Genomic DNA, 21,344 nt, shown 5'->3' with positions numbered 1-21,344 from the left:
AGATCTGCAAACATAAAACTTTCTGTTTTATCTGTGGAGTCTGATTCAGTAAGGCTAAACCCTGAAGCAAAGAGATACTACAAAATATCATAAATGACATTAAAGGTACTGTTCGTAAAACCCTGCGGTAAATTCAATGACAACATTCACCACAAGGGGGCAGCCTTTTAAAAAAAATCGTCTTTTCTAATATTTTAAATAGAACGGCAATAATAAAGCAGAACGAAAACACAGAAATCCAAAATAAAACTGTCTCTCGTTCCTGCAGCCAATAATAGTTGTTGTGGTTACGTTGTGGGAGGAGCATTGCAGGTCACGGGGTGTAATTCCACTGTAACTCTGGCAGTGACATGAATCCTGTGCAGATGTTGAGCTACCGTAAGCTTCAGTAATGCTGACTTTAATCGCCTGTGAAAGTTCCAGTAAACACCTCAGACCATTTAAATGTGTCGGGCTGTAGCCTGACTGCTGCTGGTGCAACATGTGGCAGCACAAGATAAACTTTGTCTGCATGGTGGAAATGTGGTGAAGCTTATAATTCATAAAAACAACAACGTTATTAAACAAAAAGAAGCAGAGAAAGGATATTCGTTACACTCAGTCCTGTGACTCATCTCGGTGCTTTTGTCTCTTTTGAGATGTTTTTTGGACCTTCGTGGGTTTTTTTTTTTTTATCACTCCCACACAGTTTGGTTTGTCCTTCAGTTTGACAGAAGTTCAAATCTAAACACGAGCAGGTTTACGCCGAGACAGGAAGCAGCTTTTTCTGCTGCTGCTGGGTTTCCTAATGAACGAGGAGCTCAGTGATGAGTAACTTAGATTTAGATTTTTATCAGGGCAGGACAGCTCGCGGGCAGGTGAGGGACTTGTTCCTGTTCTCAGGTCTGATGGGTTTATTTCTGAGCCACGCCCTGTAGTTCCACTAACGTCCAGCAGGGGCTGCAGCAGTGCGTCAGTGCCCATAGACTCCTACGGTAAACGTTTACAGCCACATAGACAAGCTGATTGGTCTTTGTAGATAATTCTTATTAGGGGCGTGGCCTCTTTGATTGATAGGTGCATGGCGCAGGCAGCTGTAGCTCCAAGCTGTCTGCTAGCCTTCGGCTAAGCTAACTGGAGTCCTGTTTGGGCTGTTGGAGGTTTTTTAATAACATCATCTGACAGGTGAAGTAATGTTAACATAATAATGTTTTATATTTTTGTTGCTGTTGCACAGTGGTGGTTGTGCACTCGTTTCACAGCTGCTTTAATGTTGTGTGAATTTGAGTTTTTCATCCTCAGTTTACAGCTTTAAATATCTGTTTTTATGTCCACACCTCCTTACCTCACTGCTTATTTATGATATTTATTTAACCCTTGGTGGCCGTTAGCACACCATCATGAAGCAACAGACAACTGTGGAAAACAAAAAAGCATCGTGTTCAGAGAAATCCTGCGAACCACTCTCAAGGCAGCTCGTGGATGTGCGTGGACTAATTAATTCAGAGTGAAACCAGCTCACAAACACCTAAAAGCTTTAATCTGGGATTATCTGACACTTATGTAACACGAGTCTGTTTCCCCATCAGGACTTTTTAGCTAGTTTGCATCGCTTTGAGGGCAATTTTGGCACTTTGTTGGGGATGTGAGGTTTTCACAGTGTGATGGCTGTGGAGGAACACATCACAGGGCACAGTCAGTGGGTCCACAGAGCCTTAAAGGGGCGAACACAGCGTGCTGACCTGTGAGGCATGAGACGGTGTGAATGCATTGGCTGTGCAGGTAGATGTGATCACAGCACAGGCGTGGACGTTTTACACTAAGCACACACATGAAGGAAAGAGCAGCACTCGATTGGCTCAGACTTCATTTTGACAAAGCACAGATATGATTCCTGAGTTATTTTTTAAAGATACTAATAAACTCTTTGAGTCTCTCTTTCAAACTGGAAAAATTCCCAGCAGCATTGGGAATGTTAGTTCCCTCCTGTCAGACCAGTTTCTCCTGCAGGATTTGGTCTCAGTAAAACTTCCTGTGGGAAGCTGCTCCTGGATTTGGAGCCACTGAGATAAAACAGACTTTTATATGAAATCTTTTTTGGAGTCGGGGCTGCTCGTGGAATAATTTTGCCCTTCTGGTCGGTCGCGTTTTATCTCTGGGAACATTTTCGACATTTTGAATGAAAAGTTGAAAAAGCCCTGAGCTGAGGCGAGAAGCAGCAGAGGGATTTTCTCTGAGAGCAAATTGGAGCGAGTGGAGGAGGGAGATGATTCAGCGAGGTCGCTCATTCACCACACACACACACACACACACACACACACACACACACACACACACACACACCTACACCTGTGTATTCACCAACACTGAACAGCCTGTGAGTCACTGCAGCAGCAGCAGGCGTGTTTGGACAGTTTATATGGCAAGTCAGCTGCAGCCTGGAGCGTGTGTGTGTGTGTGTGTGTGTGTGTGTGTGTGTGTGTGAGACTAATTGAATAGCTGGATGCTGTCTCTCTGTCAGGGTTGTTAAATTGTCGTTGTACCAAAATTTTCCCTCAGAGCTGACTGCAGGTTTCTGCTGACCAAAGTTATTAAGACCTGTCAGTCACAGTTTAAATTCAGATCGTTAATTAAAATAAATACATTTAGTAACATCTGAAAAAATACCAAAAGGAACATCAGTAAAATCCTCAGATTATTAAGAAAAAAGTCAAATAAAGGAATAGTAAAGAAAGCTGAAAAATACTGAAATGTACGTCACAAATAAAATCCAGAAAATAAAATAGAAAAATTCCTTAAAAAGCCTGAGATTGTATAAGGAATTATAATTTTTTTTTTTTAAATAAAATATCCAAAAGACGTGAATATATCTGGAAAAATAACAAAAACTTCCACTGAAAATAATCTGATAACCAAACAAACAAACTGTCCTAAAATCTGCACGAATGTAAAAACATGAAAGAAAAATCAATGTTTCGGAAAAAATTCCATAAAAAGTCAAATGTTAAAAATGACATAAGAAATACAAATAAAACAAGATTTTCTACAAACATTAGGCTAATAAAATGTCAGAAAATAAAATGAATATCATTTGTTTTTAAAAAGTTAAAAAAATACCTTAAAAAAGGGGAAATATGAAAAATACTAAAAAGGTAAAATTTCTTAAAAGTATAACAAACTCAAATTTTAGATCAATATTTTTAAATATCCTAAAAATATTTGAAAAGTATGTTTTAAATATCTAATACATGTTTTTACCCACAGTCGTTTCTCAAAAGTCTCAAAATCATGATTGACTTGAATAATGATAAAAAAACACAGAAGAGACACAAAACTAGACAAGTTAAATGAGATTGTTAAACAGACACACACACAGACGCACAGACACACGCACAGACACACACACACACAGTTTTCTTCATGCTGCCTGAACATTCGTCACAGTCGAAAAAGAAAAACGTGTTTGTGTGGATTTAAAAAGAGGACGACGCGGTGAACAGCGTGTCCCCTTCAGGCCACCGTCCGGTGCTGCGTCTGCTTCTCGGTCTGGAGGAAATGTCTCTGGTCCCGGCTGATGTATGGGCCTCTTCATCAGCCAGAGGGGAAATGTGCCAGCTCGCCGTCACAGTCCGAACGGACGGAGACCAGCTCTGCTCTCAGAGCTTAAAAATATCCTTAATGGCTCCAACCAGAGCACGTCTGACCTCCATCCTGCAGCTGCTGTCTCCACCTGATTTTGCAGTCCTGGGTTTAACGGCACCTTTAAACCTGGACCTGTTTTTTTTTTTTGTTGTTGTTTTTTTTTTTAGGTCTGAAATAGTCGCAGGAAACAAAATATTAGAGTTCAGGTGAACAGAGCAGGTAGCAGAGATACCAGTGTTTACTTTCAAAATAAAAGCTCTGGCTTACTGTTGAAGCCATTGTTTTTACTCGGACCGCAAACGGTCTGTTTCCAGTTTGTGTTGCACTCTTCTTAACACTCACTGACTAGTTGCTGAGTTTTTGCTGTCAAGCAGGCATCTTTCACACAAACTACAGGTAACCACGGCGATCTGTTCCTGACCAAAGACCAATCAAAAGAGTTCACACAGTCTGTACAATAACACAGAGAAACCCAACAATCATATGACCCCCTATGAGCAAGCACTTTGGCGACAGTGGGAAGGAAAAACTCCCTTTTAACAGGAAGAAACCTCTGGCAGAACCAGGCTCAGGGAGGGGCGGGGCCATCTGCTGTGATTGGTTGGAGGTGAGGGGAGAAAAAACAATCATGAGATTTTTGCTGCACTGATCTAGCAACAACTGGCAACCAGTTGGGACGTTTTCATTTCTTCCCTAGCAACCCGGTGGTTGCCAGGTTGAGTGACTGAGGCCTTCAGTAGCTTGTTTCAGACAGGAGGAGCCGATGGGCTCCACAGCGTAGCAGGATTAGACACAGAGGCATTATTTTTAACTGCATGTCATGCAAAGCTCTTCTTGCAGGGTGCACGAACAAACACAGAGCAGTTTGGGAAAAGCTTCAACCAGCAGGTCACATGTTTAGTCACATGTTTAGTTCAGGGCTGCAGACGGTCTGCAGGTTATTTTCTCAATGAGTCACTAAGGCTACGTTCACTCTGCAGGTCTTGATGCTCAATTCCGATTTTTTGATCAAATCCGATTTTTTTGTCTGCTCGTTCACACTACAAATAAAATGCGACAGCAAACGCGCTCTAGTGTGAACGCTCAAAGCGGCCGCATGCGCAAAAGAAGACGTCACACACAACGCGCTCTGTTTAGACCCAGAGCAACAGTATGTTTGACTGATGGCCCTTAATATAACGACTTCGGACTTCACGTTTCCCAATTTTTGCTTTAAGTTATTTTGTTATTTACATAATAATGTAAATAACCTAATAATGATCCTTATTGCTGTTTTAGAGGAGCGGAGCTTCAAAGGATAGCTGCAGATTTCTGTCAGAATCTGCAGATTATACAGTACAAATAAAATGTTCACGTTTCTCCAACGTTGTCTTCCCAACAGTTTCACTAACATCTACAATGGATGGCCAGGAAGCGTTCGCGGTGTCTTCTCCGGCGCTGATAATTGGCGTCAGTCTTGTGTCAGTGACGTAAAAGACGGATTTAATGCGACATGACCATCAAACAGCAGTCGCTTTCTAAAACATCGGATATGTACCGGATTCAGCACCACATATGAAAGTGACCCAGATCGGATTTGAAAATATCGGATTTGTGCCGTTCACCCTGTCAGACCATGATCGGATATGGGTCGCATAGGGTCAAAAAAAATCGGATTTGATGCGCTTTCGCCTGCAGTGTGAACGTAGCCTTAGACTATAAACTATAAGTAAAAGTCTGAAAGCTGTTTCAAAGTGTGGGACGATATATTCATCAATCAGAAACTAAAAAAGCCTCAAATCTCAAGTTACATAAGTTTTTTCTTGCGTCTTAGTTCAGGTCACACATCAGAGTCTGTAAAGGATTTACTGTAGAGTCTGTCTTTGCTTTGACACTTTATTAAATCAGAGTTTATCATCATGTGAAATGAAGTCACAGTTTCATGTTTTTAAGGTCAAACTAAGTAAAGTTTTTCCTGTTTGTGCACTTCCTGTACATTTTTGTTGCGTCTGCTAAAGAGAAAAGTGAAAAGCGTGATGATGGCTCAGATGGAAATGAGCTGTGCTGACACTCTGATGCCAGGTTTGTGTCCTCTGATGGAGTTCGTGTGTGCTGAGTGGCGGCTGCTCTCCGCGAAACCATTTACGTTTGCTTTTCAGTCAGCCCAGTCAGCGACAGCCCCGCCACAATAAAAGCACCGGTCGCCCGCTCAGCAGTTTGGCGCAGCCTGAAGCGACGAGGTTCCAGGACACGTTCAAAATCACGTGGGACAAAAGTGCATCACAAGGCAACGGTTAGCTTTTTTTTGACACATTTGGATTAGCAAACATTTTGTCGTCTTTGAAGTCGCCCCTGTGGAATAAATGTTGATTCTTCTGTGCAAAGTAACTTCACCCCGTCATCAGAAGGTGTTCTGGAACAGCTCGATGAAAGTTTGGACCACTCTTCATGCAGAATTTCTTCTGCTGCCAGATGTTTGAGGATTTTCTTGCATGTGCTCATTTTAAATCTCCCACTGGGCTCCAGATCATCTTCTTCCCGCTCTGTTCCTCAGCAGGTTTGTTTGTGTCCACCTCTGGTTTGGCTCCAGCTTTCAGACATGATCTTCAGCACCCTTTGATTATGAAGAACCGATCAGGGCACGCTTTATTAAATAAAATCTTTTACTTTTTTAATAATCATAAACTGAGCTCCCAGCCCATTGTTCCTTCAGTGGGCTGGTTTCAGTCATTATGCAAATGTCCTGTTTATAAGGTTGGAAACCTGCAGTCAGCTGAGACTGAAGGAGTCACCTGGATGATGACCAAACGTTTCCCCCAATGAAAACATCCAGATGAACAGAATCAACCTTTTGGGATTTCCTTACCTGGATGACTGAGGATGCATCAAGACATACTTTGCTCTCTCTGTAAATACCCACAGCACTTTTTCACAACAAACCTAGTGTTTGCGGTTATGTGGGCCTAAGGGTGCAGCTAGAACCCCACACCTGTTCCTCCACCCATAACAGCGTCGTTGCTGCAGGACTGGAGTTTTACTGCAGCCTTGTTTTTGTAACCAGTATACAACCATTTGAGCATCGCAGCTGACTGCAACATGTTGAAAATCTTCTGCGTTTGAAAACTAGACGCCAAATATTTGCCGACCTTCATCAGTCAGTCTGTCGGGTTGCAGTTGCTTGGAGACAGGTTGCCTGTTAGCAATCAGGCGCCTAACGTGAAAACGTTCAAACATCAGGGTACCGCTGATTTTCTTTTTGTTCTAGTAGATCGGAGCTTCCTGTTTTCACTGTAGACCTTCACTGAGCCGTGTGAAGGTCTAACGTTTAAAGTAAAAGTGTTCGATGTGGCTTCGAGCAGGTGAAACTTTGACCTTGTGTCTTGGTGATCGTTGACTCGGTCACTGTTCCTCAAAATCACCGTGACGATGCAGAAATATGGAGACCTGATAGTTGAGATGTTTACTCTGTATTTTCTATTTATGACCCAGAAAGTAACGATTTCACATTAAACTCTTCATCTGTTTTGTACCAACCGCAGTAAACAGAGTGATGTCACACAGCCTCACAGTGACTTTTAGCGCTGACTCTTTCCTTCGTGCCGGTATTGTGCAGTGGCTTCTGCTGAAAGCTCTGAATCATGACTGCACTCGTCCCCCCTCCCCGCCTGCCTGATGGATCGCCGCAGTAATTGCAGGCTCCATGCAGACGCATTAAATCCACGTTGAGTTTTTCTGAAAGAGCGAGAGCGGGACTGTCTTTTTCTTTCATTGGCTCTTTCATGGCCGCGGCCTCCCGCAGGGCGATCAGCCTTTATGTTCCTCTGCAGAGAAGCACAGGCGGCTGCTGAATGGCAGCAATTATCAGCCGCTGGTTGCTGCTGCACACAGCTCACATTTCCAGCTCTCACATCTCAGTTCCCTTCAGCTTCGTGCTTTTCATCTTTTCCACGAGTCCGACTCAGACTGTAAAGATCTTCCTGCACGCTCTGACACTCTGACCGGTGTTCAAGTTTGAGGTCTTATTGTATAGCTTTGTTTTCTCACATGTCCACAGCATGTGCCTTTTTAAATTCAGCCCAAATACTAAACGCATCATTGATGTGTTTGAGGGATGTTGTTGTGAGATTTTTGCTCATTTTAGTTAAATTTCAGTCGAGTGCTCTCCAATGAAACGCCTCCTCCCCGAGTTTCAAATGATATTTTAATGCGCAGAAATAAAGGTGAATATTCAGCCCTGGTACTCTTGCATCTGTCTGCTGCCTGCTGATCGTAGGATACTGATCGAGAGACTTAGAACCTGGGTGGTCATCTCTGGGTCAGCTCTCAACTGGTTTTCTTGTGGTGTGCCTCAGGGCTCGGTCCTGGGACCTACCTATATGTCCTTTGGCACTGCATTCATCTTATAATGAAACTGATTGCAGCAAATTATCTGAATAAAGAAAAATTGAAGCTCTGATATGTGTACCTGACAACTTTGTTCCCATAGTAACGGAAACTCTTGGCTGTTACCTTTGATCAGGTGTTCAGGTGGGAGAACTTAAAGGAGGTCCAGCTGGCTTGGACTCAAGAGCTAGTCCTCAGTGTCCCCCAGTCAAATTTAAATTCAAATTTTATTTGTCACATACACAGTCATACACAGTACGATATGCAGTGAAATGCTTAGACAACTGCTCGTGACCTAAAGAAAAAAAGACCATGAATAGGAGAAGAAATAAATATGAAAATTAAAATGAAGGGTAAATTTAACTAGGAAGGAATAAAATATAAAAATTCAAGTTAAAAATAAAATAACTGTACAACAAAATACACAATACACAATATAGAAATATATAAAAATATATGAAGAAATATAGAATAACAGCAGCTGTCCAGTGTTGTGCAATCCACATGTGTAAGTGTCTTGTGCAGTGCAAATATGCTCAAAGTGATTTATTTAAGTGACTTGTGACAAAGTGATTAGATTAGATGACCACGCAGTGTAGTTGTGCAGTGGCCACTAGTGTAAACAAATGTCCAGTGTGTGTGTAAGAACTGTATGTGTGGGTCAGTACTGTGTGGTGGTGTGATTGAGAGACCGTATCGCCTGCGGGAAGAAGCTCCTCCTCAGTCTCTCTGTGTTGGTCTTCAGGGAGCGGAATCGCTTTCCTGACCTCAACAGAGAGAACAGTCCGTTGTTGGGATGGCTGAGGTCCTTCACGATCTTCCTGGCCTTGGTCCAGCACCGCCTGCTGTAGATTGAGTGCAGGTCAGGGAGCTCGGAGCGGATGGTGCGCTCAGCTGACCGCACAACCCTCTGTAGAGCTCGTCTGTCCTGCATGGTGCTGTTCCCGAACCAGGTTAAGATGTTTCCCGTCAGGATGCTCTCTATGGTGCAGGAGTAGAAGTTCCTGAGCACCTTGGAGGGCAGTTGGAAGTCTCTCAAGCGTCTGAGGTGGTAGAGACGCTGACGGGCCTTTTTCACCACGGTGTTGATGTGACAGGACCATGACAGGTCCTGCGTGATGTGAACTCCGAGGTATTTGAAGCTGTCCACTCTCTCCACTGGGCACTCGTTGATGACGGGGGTCTGGTAGTTCCTCTCCTGCTTAGTGCTGAAGTCCACTATCAGCTCCTTTGTCTTACTGACGTTTAGAAGGAGGTTGTTCCTCTGGCACCAGTTCTCCAGTCCCCACGCTGAGGTGTTCCCAAGCTGTGAGGCAGAATCTCTGCACCCCAGCTCGGAGGCGTCCCAGTCAGATAGCCTGCCTCCTCTGATCTGCGATTCTTCTCGACACCCCTCTTGGATCGTGGCTGTAGGTGAGGCTACGAACAGAGGGTGTGATCTGGTTTCGGCTTAATGCACGGGAAACAGACACTCCCACTCAGTGGTCACTCCGCTCTCCCTCCTCGACTGTCACTGAAACATAAGAAGAGTCACAATCAGTCACTCGTCCCAAACACCTGTTCAGCCCCGCCTCCGTGCCGCCCCGGAAGCTCACGGTGCCACCCCTCCTCCGCAGCGGGTCAGAGGCCACACCTGCGCCACACAGAGCGTCTAACGGTACCAGCTCTGAGTACAGGCAGCGTGTAGCCTACCGTGCACTCGCCTCCAGCTCTAAGGCTGACCTCACTACAGTGATGAAGTACTGCTGTCTGCTAAACGCAGACTTCACATCATCAAATCTGAATTTGTTGTGTTTTTGCATCATTTTGTTGACGAATGAAGGATCTGACTCTATTTCTCTCGTCCCCCGCTCTCGCCTTTCTGTCTTTCCCTTGTCCCACTTCCTGTTGGTTGCCTGCAGGTAGAACCTGACCGACCAACTGACACACACACACACACACACACACACACACACACACACACACACACACACACACACACAAAGGAAGCACGAAACCAAACCAAAGGACATCATTATGTTTGCTGTGCAGCTTTGATGGTATTTCTGCTTGACTGAGTAAAACAAACTGGTCATCCAGAGGCAGAGAGCGAGTCCTGTCTGTCTTAACCTTTTACGACCTACCAGATAACGTCCTTCTCTTCCACCACGTCTACGTCCATTCTTGTCCACAGTCTTGTTACCTTCCACACTGACTGTTTGAATTCTCTCTTGCATGGTCTCCCCCAAAAATCCCTCCATAAGCTTCAACTGTTTAAAACTCTGCTGCCAGACCCCCTCCCCCCTTCTTCAGGAACTTCACGGGTTCCCTGTGAAATTCTGGATAATATACAAACTTCTTCTGCTCACCTTCAATGCCCTTCATGTCCTCACTCCACTTTACCTTTCTGATCTCTTAAACACTTCAATCTTCTTCTTCTATCCAGCTTTCTGTGCCTTCTTTGCGCCTCAGCACCATGGGAAGCAGAGCTAAAAGCTGGTGGTGAGGCCCCCAGATATTCTGAGACCCCCAGATATAAGAAGCACTGGTTCTCTCCCCCAGTTTAAATCCCAACTCAAAACCCATCTGTTCAAATCTGCATATTCACTGTGAACTTATTGTTTATTTTATCTTGTGCTTTTTGTTTTCCATTGTTCTTTGTTGTCATTGTTCTATTGTTAAGTGTCCTTGGGTGACTTGAAAGGGGCTTTTAAATAAAATGTATTTTTTATTATCATATTATTGCCTGTGTGGATGCCCTGACAGACCCCCTACATTAGTTTATGTTAACTAACTAGCAACAGAACCCAGTGGAAAACTAAAAATCAATCCTGGGGAGTCACGTTTGTACCGTTCCAGGTTACAATGAGTTTGCTATTAAAACCAAGGTTGTACCGTCCACTTTACTCTCTCTCTTAACCTTTTAAGACCTGCCATAGAACCAAGTCCGCTTATCTTTATATTTTTACTTGCTGTAGTGCCATTTTTGGGAGCATTTCAAGTTGCTATACAACCGTTATAGCCCAAATACAAAAAAGTTGAAGTTGAAAAAAATAGTTTCCAACAACAGGAAATTTATTTTAAGTGTCTTCATAGTTTTATTTTTGAGATACACCAATTTTTATATACTGCAGGAAAAACGAAAATAAATATTATAATGCAAATTTGTAAAAAAACAAACAAAAAAAAAACAGCATGTGCATCAAAATAAACTATTTCCAGCAGTGCAACTTGAGTTCTAAGCATCACAGAAACATACAGAAAGTCATTAAGTCAAACATAACTTTTAAAAACACCAGTATAGGCTTATAAGTCCCTGAAGGTAAAAAAAAAAAAACTACATTTCCGTGAAAATGATGTCACTTCCGGTTTCGGGCAGGTAATGGCGGACATGCGATAGTTATTATGTTTTTGTTGCTGCAAGCGCTTTTTATGCAATTTTTGCAAAGCTATATGTGGAAGGAAACTGTGACCGAGGACAAGCTGATGGCATAAGATATGAGTACAACTCCTCCGGTTTCATATGCAAAGAAATTTTATTGCGCTAGCTTACACGGTTCCGGTTCTACAGGGATTTAAAAATAGTTACGCAAAACGGAGCGTGCCCGCTCCGACCGGCTTTAGAGGGTTAAAAATGAACCATGATTCATATTTTTAATCAGCATGTTTGATATTTTTCAGTTTTGCAGCATTTCTGTGATATTTGTGTCTGATAAGATCACACCCGCCTCAGACTGAGGCCTCGTACGGACATAAATTCTCTGTTTGATATTAGAGGCTCTGAACAATCACAGCTTCTTCTCTTAAACTGTAAACATGAGTGAAAACAAACTGTTTCTCTGCCATTTCTTACAGAAACGCTGAACACTGATAAATCAAAACCTCAAGAGAGAAGCTGTGGAAAAGTTGTTAGTGTCACATCCAGGACAACATTCAAATCCCTCCTGACACACACACACGCACACACACACACACACACACACACACACACACACACACACACACACACACACGCTGTGGTTAAATTTGTCACTTGCATGCACACTTACTTTATTCTTGTTTTACATGTTTGTATTAGTATTTTGTACTATGTGTGATATTAACACACATTAATTTGCACATCATACTAAGTCATATTAGGCTGTCCATCTTTGATATACAGTCTATGACCTGCTCAGAGCAGACGGCTGTTCCTGTTGGTTTTACAGCAGCAAAGCTTCAGAGCATCTTCCAAACACGCTGCACTGGTTTACAGTAAATGTGCTCTGATGAAGCCTCCTTCACCCTCCTCCCTGAGCAGCACTTTCTGTGCATCTGCAGGGTTTTTAGGACATCTGGGTTCTGGTGTTAGTTGCTTGCCTGATGAGCCGCCTTTCAGTGGAGAAGCTGTGCCCGGTGTTTGTCCTCTTACCTCACAGACATCAGTTTGCAGGAAGCGATTAGAGCAAAGAAACTACAGACAAGAGGACTTAAATGAAACTGTGTAGATGTCCCTGCTGGATGAAGGAGGGCTGGACTTCATGCATCTGCTAGCACAGAAAGCAGAGAGGCAGTCAGACCTGCAGGCTCATCATCATCAGCAACCACTAAACCAACCAGTTGAGCAGCTAACGCTAACTAGCAGGGACACCGCAGGCAGTGTGTGTGTGTGTGTGTGTGTGTGTGTGTGTGTGTGTGTGTGTGAAGCAAAGAGTAGCTCATTTCCTTCTCAACAGGAAGTGGCAGAGCTGATCAGGCGGGATGAAGATGGGAGTTAGTGTTGTTGTTGTAGTTAGCGGCTGAGTGGTCAGTGATGCGTTCACGGTTGCAGAGATGCTGCTGGCTCTCGTGTGAAGTAAAGTTTGCAGCAGATGTTTTGTTTGCAGCGTCTTTGGAGTCGTGTTTTCTCCTTTTTGTGTCTTTTTTGGTCATTTTGCATTTCTGTGAGCTTATTTCTGGTTGTGTGATGTTAGCATTGGATTCTCTCGGGCTTCCTGTCACAGTCCAAAGGCACACGTGTGAGGTTAACTGGTGATTCTGAATCAGTGTGTGAATGTTTGTGTCTCTGCGACAGGCTGGAGACCTGCCCAGGGTGTACCCCGCCTCTCACCCTGTGACAACTGGGAGAGGCTCCAGCACCCCCGCGACCCTGAATGGGATAACTGGGACGAGATGGATGGGCGAGCTTGTTTTTGTCAGCCGTTTAAAACTGAAGAAATCTAAAAGTCACATTTGATGATGCACGTCCAAACTCAGAGCCTGTTATCACACAATAATCTCAATCTGCTGTGTGCATGCTGCAGGTGTGCAGCAACAACATGCACATGTCATTGGTCAGATAATTACAAACAGCACAAACACAGTCCAGAGGTGCAGTTCAGGTGAAGCTAGCAGCTACAGCCACCTGTGTCACCATCCACCTGTCAGTCAAAGAGGCCACGCCCCTAATAATGGTGAAATCTAAAAGCCTCCTCCCTCCTGTACAGGTGTTATGAAGGAGGCAAGTAGAGGCGGTTTGTGTATCAGGCTGTAAACATGTTTATTTCTGCTTTAAAGTTTAAAAATGGGAGTCACTGCTGCCTCTGCTGGACGTTAGAGGAACTGCACATTTCAGCTTTATTTTCCAGCCCCGGAGGTTGAAGCTGGTTCCACTTCGGCTCTCAGGTGACGCTGCGGGCTGAAACACTACAGCTGAGCATTCAGGTCACCGAGCTGATGAAGAGAGGCCGGCTGACTGCTGACACTCCGCTGCACACACGTTGCACTAAACACTGCAACACATTATGTAAAATACGCCCCCCGGGCTCATTCAGCAATCCGTCCGTGAGTGGGATACAAGCTCCGATAATTTAAGATTATTCCGAGTTCTCGATAAATAACCGGCGGCGTGCGCCTTCCGATCGAGTGAGGAGAATCTGGGTTGAGCGCGGCTGTTTTCACTCTCCAGATCGCTGCTCAATGACTCGTGAAAAGGAGAGGGAATAATTCCTTGAAGGCTCTTTTGTTTCGTGCTTCTGTTCATTTGCCAGACTCTGTAAATGGCAGCGTGCGGCGCAGACCTGGTGGCTCCGTGGATTCACAGCTCGCTGGTCTTCATTAAGATGATGACTAAGAAATTATCTGTCCAGCATCCCACCATTAATCTGCCCCGCGGCCGCCAGTGTTCCCACGATCTGTTGGCACTCACGCACACTCAGGCACACTCAGATTTACTCAAACCTCTCGGGGTGTTATGTCACTCTGCAGTGCGGCTCTCAAAGGGCTGGAGGCTGAGTTTAAGCTACTTATTGTGAGGAGAGAAAGAGAAACTGAACCGTGTGGCCTTTAAAAGAAAAGATGGCTGAGTGTCAGGAAAAGGTTCTTTCTTTCCTCCCTCCGAGACTCTTATGAGACGTTTTTTATTTCACTCAACAGAAACTTTTCCTCTGCCTGCAAGCCTGTTGAGGATCCTCCAGCAGAGAGCACGTCGCTATCATTTCTCGTTGAAGGGATTCAAGCAGCACTTCCCCAAGTACACGACCCCAAAGCGATGATCTGATTCTGTGCGCTCAAACCAAACCGATCTCAGCGACGACATCATCTGCTTCCATTACACAGACAAACCTCCGAGCTGCGAACAAACGGAGGAAGACGGCGGTTTGAAGTCTGAAAAGACTGATGGTCAGTAACTTTCAGAAGGACTGGTTTGTTCGGCGCTGCCAGCGACTCCCAGGTTTACAGACTTGCTCTGGACTGCTGGGTGTGGATCTCAGTCATGTGATCACAGCTTTGAGAGAAAAATACTGCATAAAAGCTGCCGACCTGTCAGGTGCTTCAAAACTAGTAAAGCAGACCGCTCTGCTCGTTCCAGCTCAGCGTTTTTATTGTTGGTCTCTCCCGGAGTAGCTTTGCATGAATCAAGTTCAGAGTAAGCCTTCTGTGTCTGAAACGAGTTGTTTTAGCTCCTCTCCCTGAAATCTAGATTTCCTGTGACTGGCTCCACCCACCTGGTAAAAATCAAGCAAAACTTACAGGAAACCGACTCACTGTGCAACCAACGTGTAATTAACAATGATGAGATATTAAAAAACCGACTCGACTGCGTTTGTGCCTCTGAGACCTGCTTTTATGTTGGATGCTTTGAGGTCAGGTGGGATCCTTTCAGATGTTATTGGCTGTCATTTCCACCTGATTCGGTCTCGGCTGGTTTCCAGCACAGAAACATTTGTCTGTAAAATCCTTTCAGTTTGTTGTAAATATGCTGAATTTTGTGAATGTAAGAGTCTGTTGGTAGCAGCAGGAGAAGAGTCCAGATGGTTTATGGAAATATTTTTCCAGCAGACTCCCCAGTGTTCTCAATTATCTCTGCAAGGTCGAGCGGGGAAAACAAGCTTTTGTTGTTTGATGCAGGACCGCGAGCACGCTCAGGAGGAGGAGTTCCTCTGGGCTATTTATAGAAGCTGCCCTGATTTCACCACCTGCTATAAATAAACTCACCTACATGCTTTTCATTCAGAGCTGTGCGTCAGGCTGTTTACGAGAATGGAAAGGAGCCTGTAGTAGCGACGAGGTCAAAGGTCACGGCTCCTCTGAGGGATGAACCAGGAGATCGTTGCAGCTTTGGACAGATTTGCATGAATATCAGCTTTGATAAAGCACATGTCTCAGTCTAACAGGACTGTCTTTCCCAAAATGAACTCTGTTTTTTCTTCAGTCAGACCTGAAACAAGTGCCTGAGAACACAAGTTCATCAGGACAGTGTTGATGAAGTGAGCAGACGGCAGGTTTACGAGTGGCTCATGCAGGCATCTGAGCCTCGCCGGACGACATCAATGGCAAAGACGGCGCTGTACCAAAAATCACCCAGTGACTGCTTTGGTTACGAGCCTATTTCCATGGTAACCTGTAGTTTTTCTATTGGTCTGCAAATGCTCACTAACCACTCACACAGTGGTGGTAAAACTTGAAAAAGGTTCGCCTTCAAAGTAAAACATGTTTTACATGGCACAACATTTATTTTGAAGGTGAACCATCTCCATTTCCTGTTTGCATTGCGACGCTGGGGTTTGAATGCCCGAGACTCTCAGAGCTGAAGAAGCTTCTTCAATGAGACGTGAAACGTGGCGTGAAGCATGACTGAGAGCCTGCACAGACGTGAAGCAGATCAGCTGACTGCAGCACCTGCTGTACTCCTAATGCACACACACACGCTCTGTGGTTATTATTGAAAAATGTGAACCAGAGCGATCTTATGACTTCATGCTGTTTGGCATGTTCAGAGGATACTTGTGTCGACTGCTGACAGACTCCATCATTCGCTGCTGAATGCAAACGAGGTTAAAATCGTTCGGTCGTCTCCAGCTCATTACAGTCTCATCATGCTGGGAGTAGGAAATAAATAAACTTCCTGTTTCTCTCAGACTCGCTCCTCTCTCTGCAGAGCGCCCCCCCCCCTCCAATCATAAATCTGTGAGCCCTCCTCATCATGCACAAATGTCCTTTGATGGATGAACATTTGTCCACACAGAAAGAAGCTGTAATGGTGCCAGTTAAACTGGAATGAGCACACATCCTCCAATGAATACTGTAAATGCCATATGAATAATAAATTATCTGTGTGTGTGTGTGTGTGTGTGTGTGTGTGTGTGTGTGTGTGTGTGTGTGTTCAGTTTAAATTAATTCCTATGTGAACGTTTCCCAGATTGCCTCTCTTCAGTCAGATCTCCCCGCTGGCAGCAGCGGCCACTCGGCGCTTCGTTGCTCTCCGACGAGGCTTTGATCAGCAGGAAGCAGACGCTGATGCTTTTATACTCTTTACACTAAAATCATCGTCGTCACTTATCCCTGTAAACGAAGGCCCAGCCTTCCTCCAACACCTCAGGCTGCATATTTAGAAAAACAAGAGCATTTTAGGGAAATATGCAGCTCTGCTCTCAGGTGGAAAACATGTCGTGTGATTCATTATAAACCCCTCGAATAGCCATAACAGTGACGTCATCATTCGTCAGACTGATGCGTTATTACAACATATTTACAGTCAACACACGTATGAAACATGTGCCTCAAATTTAGAGTAACGATTTAGGTTTCTTTGGTCGACGTTGTCTGAAGAGATCGTAATGAAAATGTAACAACTTTCAAAATCAGACCAAGGACGCCCCGTATGCTCCGAGCCTGTCGGACAGTTTGTTACTGCGTTTATAGAATAATTATGAAGCTGAGCATGTGACCACAGCGCTCACGTGAAAATTATAAGGACTCCCGCTCTCATCGTGTCCTCGTCACACACAGGTGAGCCAATCAAACATCACAATACACACTAATGTAAATCCTTTACAGCTGTTGTCCAGCGGTCCCATTTAACTTCAATATTTAATATAAAATGAACTCAAAATATTCTCATTAAAAAGAATAAATGAATATTCCGGCACAGGTGAGCCTCCATATCAGAGAGTTGGCTTTCATGAGGGATTCGTTTGTTTTTCTGCAGAACATCGCCGCCTTTCACCCACATCTCTAAACCTCTGGACAGGAAAGAGGCGACCCTGTTTGTTAGTGTAACAGTGAATGAATGACAGGCCGATGTTTGAGTCGGGGTGTGTGCGCCTCTGTGAGAGCAACAATCCAACCAACCCTGCTGTAACGTTTCCTCAGACACGCCTTCACGGCCAGGCTTCCTGCAGACAGCAGCCACCCGGCTTCAGTGGGATAGACACAGCACACATATTTTATCCAAGTCTGATTTTTGTAATATTCCATGAAATATATAAAAGGTTTTTAATTTTGCATAATATGTATGGAAAAGCTCAAATTATTGTAAAAAGAGCTGTTGCTCACAGAGCCTTTAAAGCATGAATCTGCTCATTAACAGCATTAAATATTTGTGCAGAAAGAAACCATCCGATCGTTCACTCGCAGCTTTTTCTTGTGCCAAACATTTAGACACACGCTCTCTGCAGGTGAATCATTTATTAATCACATTATCGGGGCTGCACACTCAGGCTATGATTAGCAGCAAATCAGTGCAGCTGCTATAAATAACCACAAAGTGCTTGAGTGTGTGGGCTTGTGTTACTCATGTTGTGAGGCCATAAATCTGTTAATGAAGTCACACTGTGAGGACCGAGTCCTCTGAATGTAAGTCGTTAAGTCGATGGAGACGTGTGAGCGAGAGAGCGTGAAAAGAGATGAAGAACACAAGGATGAGATGATAGAAGGATGAGTTATTAGAGAAGAGGAGGAGCATCACTCTGCAGTAGGGCTGCCACGATTAGTCGACTATCAAAATCGTCAACGACTAATTTAATAGTCGACGTGTCGTTTGAAGCTATGTAAGATCCCAAAAGACGCAGGAATAAGTAGCAGGATTTAAGAGTGTAATAACGGACTGAAACAGAAGATGGCAGCACTGCATGTACAAGGATGCCAGCTGCCGTTAAACCCCCGAAGAAGAAGAAGCTGTGTCCCAGAATTCATAGCGCAGCCCAGCTCAGTTTCCAACAATGGCGGCAGCTAGTTAGTTTTAATATTACTTATTATTAGGGATGGGTATCGTTTAGGTTTTATCCGATACCGATGCCAAATCGGTACTTTTGAAACGGTGCCGGTGCTTAAACGGTGCTCAAACCGGTGCTTAAAGAATGGAGAACACAAAATTGGTCCAAAAACCTCTCATGTTCAGCTGTTTTTTGTAAAAAGATAATAATGTTAGCCTTTTCTGCAGCTATGGGGCATATATGGTATCACTCTTGGCTGGAAGCAGTGCTTAAACAATGGAAAAAACACAAACTTTGTCCTAAACCTCTCATGTTTAACTGTTTTCCACTTTTTCTTTGGTCATTTTAGCCTTTTTGGCCAGGGTGAAGGGAGTACCTGCGATCAAACAAGAAGACAGCTGCATGTAGCTATGATGAGGTTTGCTAGTTCACCTTGCATGCATTAATGTAATAAAGTGGTTAGCCTACTCAACGTAAATTAGCTACTCACGCAGAGAAGAACGGCTGCTGCTGCCATCATCATCCGTCATCATTTCTGCTACACTGGCAGGGCTAGGGGCCAGGACTCTCCTCTTCCTGTTTTTGGGGGATGTTGCATAACAGGCAACCCACCCGCAGTAGATGTGCTCGGTGTGAGGTCTTGCAGCAAGCTATCAAATACGGTGCATTTCTGGGCTTTAAAAAAAAAAAACCGCTATGCGTTGCCAGATGTTTCATCGGATTCTTGGTGTTACCTCCTTTGACAGTATCCCAGTATCACCTTAAAGCACTTGTTGCAGGCTGCTGAGTTTGCATATTTTGCTATGAAGTACAGCCAGACTTTGACCGCTTCGCCTTGGACATTTTTAATCTGTAGCTCTGCTCTAACAGAACGTACGTACCTGGCCCCGCCTACTATCCTCGGAAACGTAAAATGATTGGCTAGAAGTGTATCACAGCTCAGGAAAAAAAAGCACCGAAATAAAGCACCGAAATGTGCGCTGCTTTTCGGTCTGGTTACTACCGTTTATGTCAGAACCGGTGCCATCATGGCACCGGATACCGGTACCCATCCCTACTTATTATTCTTTCTGGGTCACAAAATAAACGTTTAACATATTTTCAGGCGAGAATGTAGCTGTGTAAACCTCAAATATCTGCTCAGTTTATCAAGACACCGCATATTTTCAAAAGCGCTCCGACGTTTTCGGAGACGTCTGTTACCCACTAGCTCGATAGCTAGCCGGGAGCTAGGCTCACTAGAGCCGTGAGAACACCGGACTCCCAGCAGATCGTTTTCAAACCCACCGCTGCTACTCAGGTTAAACATGATATATAAGTCACTTAGATAACTTGAAAATGTTATTGTTTGGCTTTTTTAGTATTTTATTTGTTCTTGAGTAAATCGGTTTGGCTGAGATTAAAGTTATAGTTTTTACACAGCTGAGTAAACGTCAAGCAGACAGCTGATTATCAGAAGTGTGAGATGCTCGAGAATTTACTCCGGTGTCCTGTTATATTTTAGATAGCAAGGAGTTTATTAAACTTCACCGAAACAATCTGCAAATTTCATTTAAATTTAATAAACGATCATCTTGTCTTTATTTTTAGTTAGCACAGACCTTACACACTTAAAGCTGTAAGCTAGTGATAGTTATATAAGAGCAGATGCTGCTGGTGCAATCCGGTCTTTAATTCTGACGTCACTAGCCGTGTCTGGGCCTAAACTCCGCTGCAGGTCCATATATCAAACGATCACTATGGCATTACTGAGAGTTGAAAAACTGTCTAAAGTCTTTCATCTTTAATAAAATGATCAGCGTTCTGCTCTATCAGGTGTAACAATTGAGTTTAACATCCAGGCATCCATGAAAACGGAATTTATGACATTTAACGGAGTTAGAAGTTAGCAGGGAGTTAGCTCGCTAGCTTCTATCTAAATACAATATAGCATGTCCTGACTGCGGGGTTTTGGAAACAAATTCAAACGTACAGCTCTGTTATCACTTCCAACATAAATGAAGACAGAAAACTAAACAGCAGTGACGTTTGTAGGGTTACTGAAGTTTGGCTAGCTGGTATATAATGATGTGCTACGTGACCGCTAGCGACACAGCTATGTTAGCATAATATAAACAAGCTAACTTTTTTTCCACTGGATAAAAGTTAACGTGAGTGTTCTCGGTGGTCAGGAACAAATGTAATCGCATGGCAGGATGCTGTAAAAGGACCAAACTTCAGCCAGGAGAACAACTGAGATAATCCATCCACAATACGAGGTCAGTCATTCATATACTGCTGCATGGGCTGGGCTGTAGTTACATCCTAAGGTTTTAAAAACTGAGCTTAAATAAATGATTAGCGGTAATAAAAGCCGAGGGAGGTCAACAGGGATCACTGACTGTTTTAGGAGCTTTTTGAGATAAAATAGAAGAAAATACAAAACATTAAACATGTTAACAACACAAAAGCCATATTAAACTACTTTAGGCCCGGAAGTAGGATTCGTCGCGTCATCACTTAACGACCGGATAAGCTGTACATTTTACGTCCAATGGATAATGATCTGATTAGTCGACTATCAAAATAATTGTTTGTGGCAGCCCTACACTGCAGACACGGAAACACAGAAACAAGTCGTCACAAAGCCCAGTTTTAGTTTTAACGATGCTCATCTTTCATTAAGAGTCTGTAGACAAACCTGGAGACAGTCCTGTGAGCCTGTGTGTGTGGTTTTAGGTTCCAGGTCAGAGGTCAGCGTGTGTGTGCTGCTGTTTAACTCAGTCCCAGCGTGCTGCGTGCTAACCATGTTACTTTAACTAAAAACAAGCTGACTGTACCTTTAAGGAACATTAACCCTGGCTTCATTGTTTACATCTGAAGCTTGTGTCACTCTGTGGCTCTGATTGGAGGTTTCACATGACAGTGAAGGATATCCCCCGTCTGTGA

General features: G+C 43.9%; 1 protein-coding gene across 4 annotated transcripts in view; it reads left to right on the top strand.

The window, feature by feature from the left end:
- The window catches only part of LOC120734884 (echinoderm microtubule-associated protein-like 6), a 66,654-nt gene that overhangs the window by 1,791 nt on the left and 43,519 nt on the right, over positions 1 to 21,344 (top strand). The gene's annotated exons all lie outside the window — the stretch shown is intronic.

Source organism: Simochromis diagramma, unplaced genomic scaffold, assembly GCF_900408965.1.
Source record: "Simochromis diagramma unplaced genomic scaffold, fSimDia1.1 OVJJ01000176.1, whole genome shotgun sequence".
NCBI classification, from domain to species: Eukaryota; Metazoa; Chordata; class Actinopteri; order Cichliformes; family Cichlidae; genus Simochromis; species Simochromis diagramma.
The sequence above is the reverse complement of the archived record's forward strand: the minus strand, read 5'-3'. Positions and strand labels throughout refer to the sequence as shown.